We start from the raw sequence: 13,956 nt of genomic DNA on the forward strand, positions 1-13,956 counted from the left end.
AAAAGATCCAAATTTGAATTTTACTTAATATGTCAAAAATGCCCTTTTCCCAATAAATATATTAGTTCTTTTATTTTTAAGTACATTTTATTTCTAATTGAAATTATTGGCATTTAAAGAACCATATGCTTGTTTCTTTTTTTTTTTTTTAAAATACCCTTTTGACTAATAAAAACTAAGAAATGTTTTTTTCATCATAATCTCATTTTGTCAATTAAAAGAGAATAACTTCATGTACCTGTTCAACTGGTAATATAGGTCATACATATATAAGATCGTAATAACCCTATCATTTGAAGAAAAGAAGGGGCTACAACAAGTGGCCTTGACTCCATACCTATTTGTCCTAGCTATGGATTATTTGACTAGATCTTTTAAGACCCTAAAATAGTAACCTTATTTCAATTACCACATGAGATGTGGGAGGATAGGGCTGGTACAATTAGGATTTCCTGATGACTTATTATTATTTTACAGAGGTGACACAGGGTTTGTCCGACACATGTTGTCACAGCTCGAACCAAGACCTGAGCGTGACGGATATCTCAAGTCCACTGAGGATTGTAGACCACCCCCTTTGCCTAGCCAATAGAACATAATAAAACTAGCATCGAACAAATTCCAAACATATAACAAGATAGGTAACTCAACTAACTCAAAAAAGAATTTAAAAATTTCAACAACCATCCCATTCCACAGTAATCCACAAAGCCTTTAATAACCTAAAAACAACCTATGTCTAGACATGCCCTTCACTATAGTCAAAATGAGTCCAAAAAGGAAAGTGTGAAACATAATGAAACAAGAACTTGAAATAAGGGTCTTTCAAAGTATGAAAGCTCACCACTTCAAGCTGACTTATGATCGATCCAGAAATCACCTAATCACTGAGTAAGAAAAATAGAAGTGTCTCCAGTTCCTGCATCACGTAGGGATACGGCGTCCAGAAATAGTTAGCAAGGTGACCTCTAGCATATAACTCAGGAAAGGGATAAAATATTGCCAAGTCAAATCACAGTAAAATTTACATGCACACAGTGTACATACATATATATAGCAAGCTGAGATAGAGAGCAAGGTTTAGCATAAAAGTAAAACATTAACCTGAATTGTGTAGTTTTACCGTCATAAGACATCCATGGGCTATATAGGTCTAAATCCCCCCATTGAAAGGTCTCCAGTGCATATTAGTCACAGAAACTAGAGGTGTCAAAAAAGGCCGGGGAATCCACGACCCTTCACCTATCCCTGAGAAATATATATATATATATATATATATCAAGTGTGAGACAAGCACACGGACATCAAGGCTAATCCCTCATGCCGGTAAATATGGGTTTCCAGTAGCAGTTCCTTGGGACCTCCACTTTCATAGCTTAGCTAGACAACCCCTTGTAAGCCCAATTGTAATACCCCATAGGATTTTAAGTTCATTTCAGCTCTTAGTTATATGTTAAGCGAGTCCAAGGCATTAAATTTTCATGAAGTGTTGGGGACTTAGTCATTTTTCAAGATCTAAAAAACTTTGAGGATTTTATTTTAAACTTTTTGAATATAAAAAATTGATTTTGGAGTTGGAACATGTTTAGGGATATTAAAGGGGTGTTCCAGAAGAGTTTCAAAACTTTCAGAAGTGGTTTTGGGCATGTTTGGACCACGGAGGCAGTAAGCCTCCGTGATAGGGCCGCATAGCAGAGTCTAGGCACCATGATGGGATCTGCATAGCAAATGCTAAGAACCGCGATGGGGTCCGTACCGATGAACAGTGTATTTCTTGCCTTATAATTTAAAGGACCAAGGGATATTTTGGTCCTTTTCCCTCAACTCTAATCATCCAAAACACAATTTATAACATCAAAAAGGGAACTATTTGCCCATTATCATTAGATGAACTCATGTAAAACCTTTTTCCCCTTCCGAAAACAAGGTATTCAAGACTTTTCTCCTAAGAATTCAAGGATTCAAGTTCAAATTTCAACCCATCTTCGAGAGTACATCCAATTGAGGTACTTGGGGTATTCATCATTGGGTCCCTTTTACTCATTGAGCCCAAAATTCCTTTTTTTTTTTGGTTTATTCCATGTAAAACATGAATTCAATCCATGCATCTCTTAGTAATTTGGATTCAAGTCATGTCAACGTGTGTTCCCATGTGAACTGAGCTATTTTATGTTTGGAATTTCAATTTCCATGTCATATTATATTAATTTCAAGCTAAATCATCAAGTCTTAAATTAAACTATGTAAATATGTTGTTCTGTAAAGTGTAACACATTCTCATGTTCAAATTCATTTATCTCTCTCGTCTCTTGAAATGTTTTATGTTTTGGGTCTTGGATTATGACTTTATGTCACTGTTTTAAGTATTGTTATCGAATTTTGTAACCATTAAGTGTTGATGGATTATGAACACCCGATACATATCTATTTACATATTTTTTTATTTCCAAGTTACAAGTCAGACATGTCATGATTTTTTTATTACTATATTCAGACTACCATGTTCATGTTGAGCACTTATCAGTACAGTACTATGTCATGTTAAAACATTAATAACACTAGTGTCATACAGTTCGGAGTAGGATTTAGCACCGAGAGGGAAGTGTGGGTACATCCTATTTTCCAAAAAATACGTGCCACCATAGGTTTAGGGGCCTCACCAGAGAGTGTTTCCCCTTTTCTAATATGGGCTCAGTTTAGTGATTGTTCCAGTTCAGGTTCTACTACGATGGGTCAGACATTGGACTCTGTGATAGCTCACATAGTATATCTCAGTTACATGATAGCTCCCATAGTTTTAGTCAGTACTCAGTCTGTCACAGTTCACATTTGCTTGACCAAGTAGTCAGATTTCAGTATTCAGTCAGTTTTGTAGATTACTTCAGTTATTTAGATATCAGTTATTCAGTCATTCAGATCTTGTCAGTACTTATTATACTTGGTCTTGTATTCTTAGTTTTTACATGTTCATGCATTCAAGTTCAGATTTCACATATATTTGAGTAATCCTTACTTCACGTACCAGTAGATTCAAAGTATTGATCACATACTTTTCTCTTACGCTATGTTATCTTATAACATAGGTTCAGAAGGATAGTTCCCTGAGCATCCTTAGATAGATCAGCATCTTTTCAGCAACAATGGTGGTGAGTCCTTATCCATCGAGGATGATATTACTTCAGTTGTTTACAATACTTACTTTTATTTCAGTTAGTTAGAGCTAGTTGGGCGCTTGTCCCATCAACTCCTTATGTTAGAGGCTTTTATACGTTCAAAATAGATGTTAAAACAGTCAGTTTATCTTTCAGATGTTATCGGTTGTTTTTAGACATGTTAGTAATAATTAGTTCAGCATTCTATTTTGGACCGTATTTCATCAGTTTTACATTCCGCACATGTTATTTCAGTATTACTTTATTTTGTGCTCTCACCAGGTACTAGTTCATGGGTTAGCTTGGGGTCACTTGTGACCTTAAGAACTATTTCGCAACTAGGGGGTATCCTCGGGTAGTGACACCAATTAAAATAGTTACATATTCCCATTCATTAAACAAAGATCCATCTATTAAAGCATATCATTGGTATTTTCATACCAATCACGTTTGCAAGATATTATAATCATGCCATATTATTTATACATCACTTGGGGGAATCCACGACCCCAAAATTTTCAATTGTTCATCCATACGGGGGAATCCACCACCCGCAAGGTTCAATGATTTATTCACATGGGGGAATCCAGGACGCACAAGGTTCAATGATTTATTCACATGGGGGAATCCACAACCCCTAGGGTTCAATTTAAATTCATACCATAGCCTTTAAATCCTTTCAAAAAATTTTACGTTCCATTAGCTTTTTTATGTAATGCCATGGTTTCAGAATAGATTCAATAAGCATGTACTTATATTTCAAAGTCAATTTCATAGGGTTGGGTTGAGATTATTACCAATTTAAACACCAAAATCCATAACATTGGGGGAATCAATGACCCACATTCCAATTTACCATGCCTTTTAACCTCATTAGTTAAAAATTATCAATAAAGTAAAGACAATGCATATAAAATTATGGGAACGCCATTCAAACAACAATTATCCAAAATCCTCAACCCAAATTCCAATGCCAGCATTTAAAATCTCATGAATAAAATCTAAACACATTTCATAACAAAAATAAGGTTTGGGGAAGAGGTACATATCTTAGATAATCAGGAATTATGGAGAGAAATTACCAATTGAAGCCTGAATGGTCAATCCTTAAGAACCCTAGCTTGTTTTTGCTTGAAGAGTTTGAGAGAGATTAAGAGTGTATTTGATTATGTTTTTGGATAATAATGAGGTCCCAATAGGGTTTTAACTTCATTGGTCACAATTGGGGAAAAGGGTAGATATCCAAAATACCCTTAATGATACACTGAAAATTTATCGCCCAGTCCTTATGGGTCACATCACGACACGTAATAACTAACTATGAGTCATCACCAAGACTCGTAGTCTGGGCAGTGTCATAAGGAATCCTCATTGTTGACCCTATGAGTCATATTGTACGACTCATAATCTCACATTACGACCCGTATGGTCTTAATCGTACCCAGGACAGAAACTTTGGTACCTATACTAGTCACCCTACGATTGGGGCACTACGACTCATAATGAGTCTTTACGACTTGTGACATCCTAGTTGTAACCACAACAGAACCCAAGGCACCATTTACTGGCTACCCTACAACTCAATCCCTGCAACCCGTAAGGATACCTTATGACTCGTAAGGTGAGTCATAGCTTGGGCAATAAGCTCCAATCTCAAAATTTTCAATAGCCAAAATTTTGGGATGTTACATTCTCCCCCTTAGGATCATTCACTCCCGAATGATGAGTCAAGATATCCATTAGGATGATTATAAGTCAGAATGCAACCACAATTTTCTTTAATAAAGTCAGAAAACAAAGATGATAAGGAAAACGCATACCTTAAGCACCATTGTCTAATCCAAGGAAAAAGAATGGGTTATACTTCATGCCCTCTTCAGCTTTCTAACTTGCCTCTTTCACCTTTTGGTTCCTCCATAGAAGCTTTACCAATGCCACGTCCTTAGCCCTCAAACGACAGACTTGCTTATCCAAACTCTCAACCAGGACTTCCTTATAAGACAAGGAATCTAAAATACCGACACTCTCAATAGGCACAATAATCGAAGGATCATCCATACACTTCTTCAACATCGAAACATGGAACATAGGATGAATGGAATCCAAACTCTAAGGCAAATCTAACTCATAATCAACATTGTCCACTCTCTTCAAAATTGAGTACAGACCCACATAATAGAGACTCGTCCTTCTTTCCAAATCTCATCACTCTCTTCATGGAAGACACCTTCAAAAATACCCAATCACCAACCTCAAAATCCAACTCCCTTTGCCTCACATCTGTATAGGACATTTGGTGAATTTGAGCAGTCTTAAGTCTATCTCGAATCACTTTCATCTTCTCCATCACCTAGAGAACCAAGTTCGGACCAAACAACGTAGGGTCACCAACTTCAAACCATTCAATAGGATATCTACACCTCCTACTATAAAGTGACTCAAAATGAGCCATCCCAATGCTTAAGTGATAACTATTACTATAACAGAACTCGATGAGAGAAAAATGATGTACCTAACTCCCACTAAAATCAATCACACAGGACCTCAACATATCTTCCAAAGTCTGAATAGTCCTTTTCTCTTGTCCATCTATATGAGGGTGGAAAGTGGTGCTAAGGTTCACCCGTGTGGCCAAGCCTTGCTGAAACTAATGCCAAAAGCAAGAAGAGAACTGAGTACCTTAATCTGAAATAATAGAAACTGGAGTATTATGCAGTTTAACTATCTCCTAAATAAAGAACTTTGCATAATCCTCTCTAAAATAAGTAGTCCTCATAGGAAAAAAGTGGGACGACTTAGTCATCCTATCCACAATGACCCAAATTGAATCAAACCGATGATGAGACTGTGAAAGACCTACAATGAAATCCATATTGATCACCTCTCATTTCCATATGGGCAACTAAATCTCTTGAGATAATCCACCAGGCCTCAAGTGTTTAAGCTTTACTTGTTGACAAACTATGCACTTAGCCACAAACTTGGCCACATCTCTCTTCACGTTGTTCCAATAATAAATATCCTTTAAATCATGGTACATCTTCTTCAAACTAGGATGAATTGTACACCTTGACTTATGAGACTCTGCCAAGATTCTTTCTGACAAACCATCAACATCAGGAACACACAACCTACCTTGGCACCTCAAGATACCATCACCACCAAGATAAAAAACCACGACCTTCTGTTGGCCCACGTAAGACTTGATCTGCATCAAGATAAGATCCAAAACTTGTTTCTTCTTTACCTTAGTACTAAGAGATGGCTTAACCACCTCTTGAATAATCGTAGCTCTATCCTCAAAATCCAAGAGATGAACTCTAAGATTGGCCAACCGATGAATAGTTTTCACCAATCCCTTCTTATCCCCATCCACATGAGATAAGCTTCCCATGGACAACCTGTTAAGATCATCAACAAGCACATTAGCATTACCTGGATGATAATGAAGACTCATAGCATAGTCCTTGAGAAACTCAAGTTATCTCTTCTGACTGAGATTCAACTTCTTTTGGGTGAACACATACAGCAAGCTTTTATGATCTAAATAAATATCAACGTGCACCTCATACAAATAGTGGTGTGAAATCTTTAAAGCAAATACCACAACCGCCAACTCCAAGTCATGAGTTGGGTAATTCCTTTTATGAACTTTCAAATGCCTAAAAGCATAAGCCACTACCTGATCATAACGCATCAACACACATCCAAGGCCTACACGAGATGTATTATAGTAAACAACAAACCTATCAGTACCCACGGGAAGGGTCAAAACTGGTGCAGAAGTCAACTTGTCCATCAACTTCTCAAAACTACCCTCACAAGCATCAGACCACAGAAACTCTGCCTTTTTCTGAGTTAGCTTAGTCAACGGAGCAGCAGTAGATCAAAAACTTTCTACGAACCTCCTATAACATCCGATAAAACCTAAGAAGCTTCGAATATCGGTTGGAGTCATGGGTCTAGGCCACTTTTAACCGCTTTAACTTTTTGTGGATCTACCATAATCCCCTTACTGGATACAACATGACCTAGAAACGTCACAACATTCAATCAAAACTCACACTTTAAAAACTTGGCATATAAATGATGATCCTTAAGGGTCTGTAACACTATACGGAGGTGATTGACATGATCATCCTCACTCTTAGAATATACCAAGATGTCATCAATAAACACAATGATAAAAAAATCTAAAAAAATACCTAAACACCCGATTCATAAGATCCATGAACACCACCGGAGCATTAGTCCATCCAAAAGAAATAACTAAGAACTCGTAGTGACCATATAGGGTACGAAAAGCAGTCTTAGAGATATCCACCTCTCTAATCTTCAAATGATGATAACCTAATCGAAGATCAATCTTAGAAAAGTACTTAGCACCCTAAAGCTGGTCAAAAAGATTATCTATCCTCGGAAGAGGATACTTATTCTTCACCGTCACCTTATTCAACTAACGATATTCTATACACACCCAAAGGAAACCATCCTTTTTACGCACGAAAATCATAGAGGCACCCCACAAAAAAATACTAGGACAGATGAAACGTTTATCAAGAAGATCTTTCAATTGCTCCTTAAGTTATTTCAACTCAGCAGAAGCTATTCCATAAGGAGGGATAGAGATAGGATGGGTATCTGATAGAAGATCAATCCTAGAGTTTATTTCTCTATCGGAAGAAATACCAGGAAGGTCATCAGGAAACTTATCAACTACAGGGACAAATTATAAAAAGGGAACCTCAGAACTAGAATCTTTAACCCAAACTAGATGGTATAGAAACCCCTTGGAAATCAACTTTCGCACTCTAAGATAAGAAATAAACCTTCTCTTAGGAACTAGGAAACTCCTTTCCCATTCAATTACCGATTAATTCAGGAATTTGAAACTAACCCTTCGGGTCTGACAATCTAGAAAATCATAGCACGAGTAAAGCCAATCTATCCCTGATATCACATCAAAATCTAACATATCCAACTCTCTTAGATCCATCAATGTCTCCCTACCACAGATAGATTCCACACAACCCCTATAGGATTTTTTAGCCACAACAGAATCACCCACTAGGGTAGACACAAAAAAGAGATCAAAAATGCACTCAGGGCCAAAACCAAAGTGAACAACCGTATATGGGGTCACATAAAAAAGGGTAGACCCAGGATCAAGCAAACAATACACATCACGAGGGAAAAGTTATAACATACCAATAACGACATCAGGAGATGCCTCAGATTCCTGATGGGTGGAGAGAGCATATAGATGATTCTGACCAATATCAGTACAAGATGTAGCCCCCTTTTATGCCAGAGCTGAAGAACTAGCAATTGGAACCTTATTAGCTCCCAAAGTAACCTTAACTAGATAGTGTCATTGCAAATGCCCTGGCTAACTATAATTAAAGCACATATTCCTTCCCTCGTCACAAACTCCATGATGCATCTGCCTATAAAAATGACAAGGGGGATAAGATGGGGTTGACTGGGCTCCACTAACCTACAACTGGGAACCTTATGCCTTAAACCCTCTGTCAGTCTAAAACTGATGATCACCAAAAGGCTTAGGATATGGAGCACTAGTCGTAGAGTAAGAACCAGAATTTTTCTACTTCTTCTTAAACCAATGTTTGCCATCTCTACCACTATTCTGTTGGCCTCCACCGTGCTTAGAATACCTAAATTTCTTACTCTGCCCTTCCTTTATTTCTGTTTGTTTCTTTTTTTCCTCCTCAACTTGATGCATATACACCATAAGCCTAGAGATATCCATGTCCTTGTTCAACAAGATGACCTTGCACTCCAACACCAAGTCCCAAGACAAGCTCGAAGAAAATTTCCTCATCTTATCCCTCATAAAAGACACCAACTCCAAAGCATAATGAGACAACTGATGAAATTCCAATGCATACTCATTCACAGTCATCCTGCCCTACTTCAAATTTACAAACTACTCACCTTTAGCCTCCCTCAACTCCTGAGGAAAGAAATGATTAAGGAAAGCACCAGAAAACTTCTCCCATACAGCATTATAACCCTTCGAATACTCACACCCCACATACCACTAATATGCCATATCCTACAACTGATATATGGTGAACTTCACTCCCTCTACATCAGTAGCATGCAACACTTGAATATCTTTTCTATATCATAAAAAACTGAGGATTCTTCTCAACCTTAGAGCTTTTAAAGGTCAAAGAATTAAACCTTATAAACTGGAAACCTCTAGTGACCTCAGAAGATAGAGCAACAGAACCAATACAGTCTGGCTGATGAGACTAAGAAGTCATCAACTGAGACAGAGATGAATAAATTGATGAAATTCGGCAATAGAAAATGTCTCCTTGGTGCGATGGGGCATAAATATCATTAGCTCGAGAAGCCCGAGGAGGATTGGTAGGGACCGATAGAACTCCACGTAGGCAGTTAGGAGCAGGGACCCTAGATCGAGTCTGTACTTCATAAATAGAACGAGTTCCATTCACATTGTCCTAAGGTGGGACAAAGGAGTTTTCACGAGCATCAGATCTTTGGGAAGGCATGATCTTACACAAAAAGCTTAACTATTTTACAGGTAGTCATTGGATTTGTGTAGTGATTTTTTACAAGCTTTGTTTAAGCTGTAAAAAGCTTATTTACCCCCTAATCACACAGGTCTTGGTACTTCTTGTTGATTATCTAGTTTTGGTGTATTCTTATGGCTTCCATATCTAAGCAGCTCGTACAGCCTTTTGGTAATGTTTCTGATTTCTAGATTGTTGAGCTGTAGCCATTACTTGCACTGCATTTTGGGACCATGATGTATACATACTTAAAAATGAAATGCGAACAAATAGAATTAGGGGAGATTTCAAGACCCTAGACTCTATAGCTCAAAAAATAGATCACAAGAAAAGAAAACACTCCGAAATGCCTTGTAGCCTCTCCCTCATAATTATGGTGTGCTACACACCCATAAAAGAGACTATACATGACACGGCTTTGTCGACACCCAATGACCATGAACCTGGATTGGATACCAAGCTTGTCACAACTCGAACCAGGGTTTGAGTGTGACGGGTATCTCAAGTCCCCCAAGGACTAGAGACTACCCCCTTTTCTTAGCCAATAGAACACAATACAATTACTAGCAGATGAATTTTAACCATATAACAATATAAGTAACTCAACTAACTCAGAAAAGAATCTAAGAATTTCAACAACCATCCTGATCCATATTAATCCACGAAGCTTCTAATAACCAAAAGACAATCTATATCATGATATGCTTCCGACTATAGCCAAAATAAGTCCAAAAAAGAATAGTCTGAAGCATGATGAAATAAGAACATGAAATGATTGTCTTTCAAAGTATGAAAGCTCACCACTTCAAGCTGACTCATGATCGATCCAAAAATTACCTAATCACTGTGCAGAAAAAGTAGAAGTATCTTTGATTCCTGCATTGCGTGGGGATACAACATCCGAAGATGGTTAGAGGGGTAAGCGCTAGCATGTAACTCAGGTAAGGGATAAAATAATGTGAAGTCAAAACCACGGTAAAATCCATATGCACACAGTATACATACATATATATATAATATGTTGGGACAGGGAGCAGGTTTTCACATGAAAGTAAAGCATTAACCCGGACTGTCTATCTTTACCATCATAAGACACCCACGGGATATCTAGGTTTGGCTCCCCCCACTGAAAGGGCTCCAGTACATGTTAGCCATACAAATCAGAGATGTTAAGGAAGGCCGGGTATGTTTATATATATATATATATCAAGTGTGACACAAGCACACGGTTATCAAGACCAATCTCTCACGCCGAAAAACATGGGTTTCCAGTAGCAGTCCATCGGAACCTTCACTTTCACAGCTTAGCTATACAACTCTATTTAAGCCTAATTAAAATAGTTACACATTCTCATTCATTGAATCAAGATCCATCCATCAAGGCATATTGTTGGTATCGTCATACCAATCACACTTGTAAGTTATTATCATCATGTCATACCATTTATACATCACTTGGGGGAATTCACGACCCCATAAGTTTTTATTGTTCATCCATACGGGAGAATCCACAACCCCCAAGGTTCAATGATTTATTGACATAGGGGAATCCATGACCCCAGGGTTCAATTTAAATTCATATCATAGCCTTTAAAACCTTTCAAAATTGTTTGCGTTCCATTAGCCTTTTTATGAAATGCCATGGTTCCAAAATAGATTCAATAAGCATGTACTCATATTTCAAAGCCAATTTCATGGGGTTGGGTTGAGATTATTACCAATTTAAACACCAAAATCCATAACGTTGGGGGAATCCACGACCCCCATTCCAATTTACCATGCCCATGCACCCCACTAGTTCAAAATCATCAATAAAGCATAGATAATGCATATAAAATCATGGGAACGTCATTTAAACAACAATCATCCAAAACCCTCAACCCAAATTCCAATGCCAACATTTAAAATCACATGAATAACAATTTAAACACATTCCATAACAAAAATAAGGTTTGGGGAAGAGGTACATGCCTTAGTTAATCGGAAATTATAGAGAGAAATCAACAATTGAAACTTGAATGGCCAATCCTTAGGAGTCCTAGATTGTTCTTGCTTGAAGAGTTTGAGAGAGACTAAGAGTGTATTTGATTATATTTTTGGATGATAATGAGGACCCAATAGGGTTTTAAGGTCGTGGGTCACAATTGGGCAAAAACAGAAATATCCAAAATACCCTTAATGATATATTGGAAATTTACCGCCCAGTAGTTATAGGTCACATCACGACTCATAATGACTGACTACGAGTCATCCCCTAGACACATAGTTTGGGCAGTGTCCCAAGGCATCCCCATTGTTGGCCCTATGAGTCATACAATATGACTCGTAATCTCACATTACGACCCGTATGGTCTTAATCGTATCCAGGATATAAACTTTGGTACCTACACTGGTCACCCTACGATTGGGGCTCTACGACTCGTTATGAGTCTTTATGACTCATGATATCCTAGTTGTAACCACAATAGAACCCAAGGCACCCTTCACTGGCCACCCTACGACTCGAGCCCTGCAACCCGTAAGGAGACCTTACGACTCGTAAGGTGAGTCGTAGCTTGGCCAGTAAGCTCCAATTTCAAAATTTTCAAATTAAAGGCCAAAATTCTAGGGGTGTTACACATGTACAGTTGTTTTCAGAAGTTTTTAATAGGATTTGGTCCACGGGTGAAAAGTGTTATTTACTTCAGAGGAGTACCACACAATGTTCAGAAAGAAATGCTTGATATGGTAGCGTTCCCAGAAAGTACATTACCATTGAAATATTTGGGTGGGCCTTTGAGCATCAAGAATTTGTCTATAGCGCAATGTAGACCCATCCTGAACAAAATGGTGAGTCGGATTACCATATGGACTGCTAAGATATTGTCATATGATGAACGACTTTAATTGATTAAGGGTGCGTTGCATGTTGTACAGAACTATTGGCGCAAATTTTCATCTTGCCTCAAAAAATCTTAAAATTGGTAGAAACAGTGTGTCAGAGATTTTTGGTGATCCGGAGGCAATGAAATAACTAAGAAGGCGTTATTATCTTGGGACAAGGTATGCTACCCAAAAAATGTAGGAGGATTTAATGTCCCTGACCTACGTATCTGGAATAGAGCGGCGATGCGTATACATCTATGGAACCTAGCACAAAAAAAAGTTATGGATTGTATGGGTACATACCTACTACATAAAACGGTTGTTTATCTGGGAAGTTCTTGCTCCTCAACCTTCATGGATGGAGAGAATAATTTTGAAGGCTAGGAAGATATTTGAAGAAGCGGGAATGACTTTGCAGGATGTGATGAGAATGCGAGATTTTATGTCCAACACATATACCAAAGACCGAGGGGTTGGTTTGCTAAGGTTGATTAGAGGAAGCTAACGTGCAATAATTAGAGCACTCCCAAATGGATGTTCATCCTCAACCTTGTAGTTAGGGGAGGATTTTTCATAAATTTTATAATTATATTTAAAAATATACTATTAAACATATAATAATAGTAAGTTAGGAACCCATTAACATAGTTGATGCGTGACTTAGTGGTACAAAATCTTCTTTCAGAAGCATTGAAACCCTGGTTCGAATCCCCTGGATAACCCACAAGCTTAAAATCCTAGATCCGCTCCTGCTTGTATCACACAGAAAGAACTATACTAGGGATAGACTTGCTAGATGCGACATAACTAATGACACTGTCTGTCCGCTTTGCGGTATTGTTGATGAAACAGTCGAGCATCTTTTTTCGTGTGTCTGTTTTCTAGTAGATTTTGGGAGCTGAGGGAAAATTAACAGCGCGTCAATGTTATGATCTACGGAGATTAACTGAGCAATAACCTATGCAAAGAATAGATCTACCAAAGCTCAAATATACCGGATGACGCTGGCTGGGAGTATATACTTATTGTGGCAGAAAGGGAACATCAGGGTGTTTTAGCATAGGGAAAAGGCGTGCGAAGGATATCAGCAGATAACTAATCCAAGAGCTACATTGTAGAGGCCAGAAGTTTGCAGCATTAGCTAAAGAGTTAGAAAGGTTAAATTTTTACCCTCAGCAGATAAATGAGAAATAAGAGAAATAGAAGAGAGGACGTAGGAGTGATGGATGAATGTGGGTTACTCGTTTGTAAGTCAATTTATCCTAATTATAAAATATTTATTTAACAAAGAAAATATCCAAACAAAATAGGAACTATTTTTATTTCTTAATTATTTTTGAGTAAAAGTGGCATAAGCATTTTCTAATAAAAAATTA

At 37.7% G+C, this 13,956-nt stretch overlaps 1 long non-coding RNA gene across 1 annotated transcript; it reads right to left on the reverse strand.

Moving 5' to 3' along the window:
• Positions 1 to 241: 241 nt before the first annotated feature.
• On the reverse strand, positions 242 to 13,807 carry LOC107877253. Its single transcript, XR_007057696.1, has 3 exons — positions 12,884 to 13,807; positions 10,517 to 10,591; positions 242 to 919 (listed from the first exon to the last, which is right to left on the reverse strand). It is a non-coding gene; the product is annotated as an uncharacterized LOC107877253 (long non-coding RNA).
• Positions 13,808 to 13,956: the final 149 nt, after the last annotated feature.

Source organism: Capsicum annuum, chromosome 7 (genome assembly GCF_002878395.1).
Source record: "Capsicum annuum cultivar UCD-10X-F1 chromosome 7, UCD10Xv1.1, whole genome shotgun sequence".
Taxonomy (NCBI): domain Eukaryota; kingdom Viridiplantae; phylum Streptophyta; class Magnoliopsida; order Solanales; family Solanaceae; genus Capsicum; species Capsicum annuum.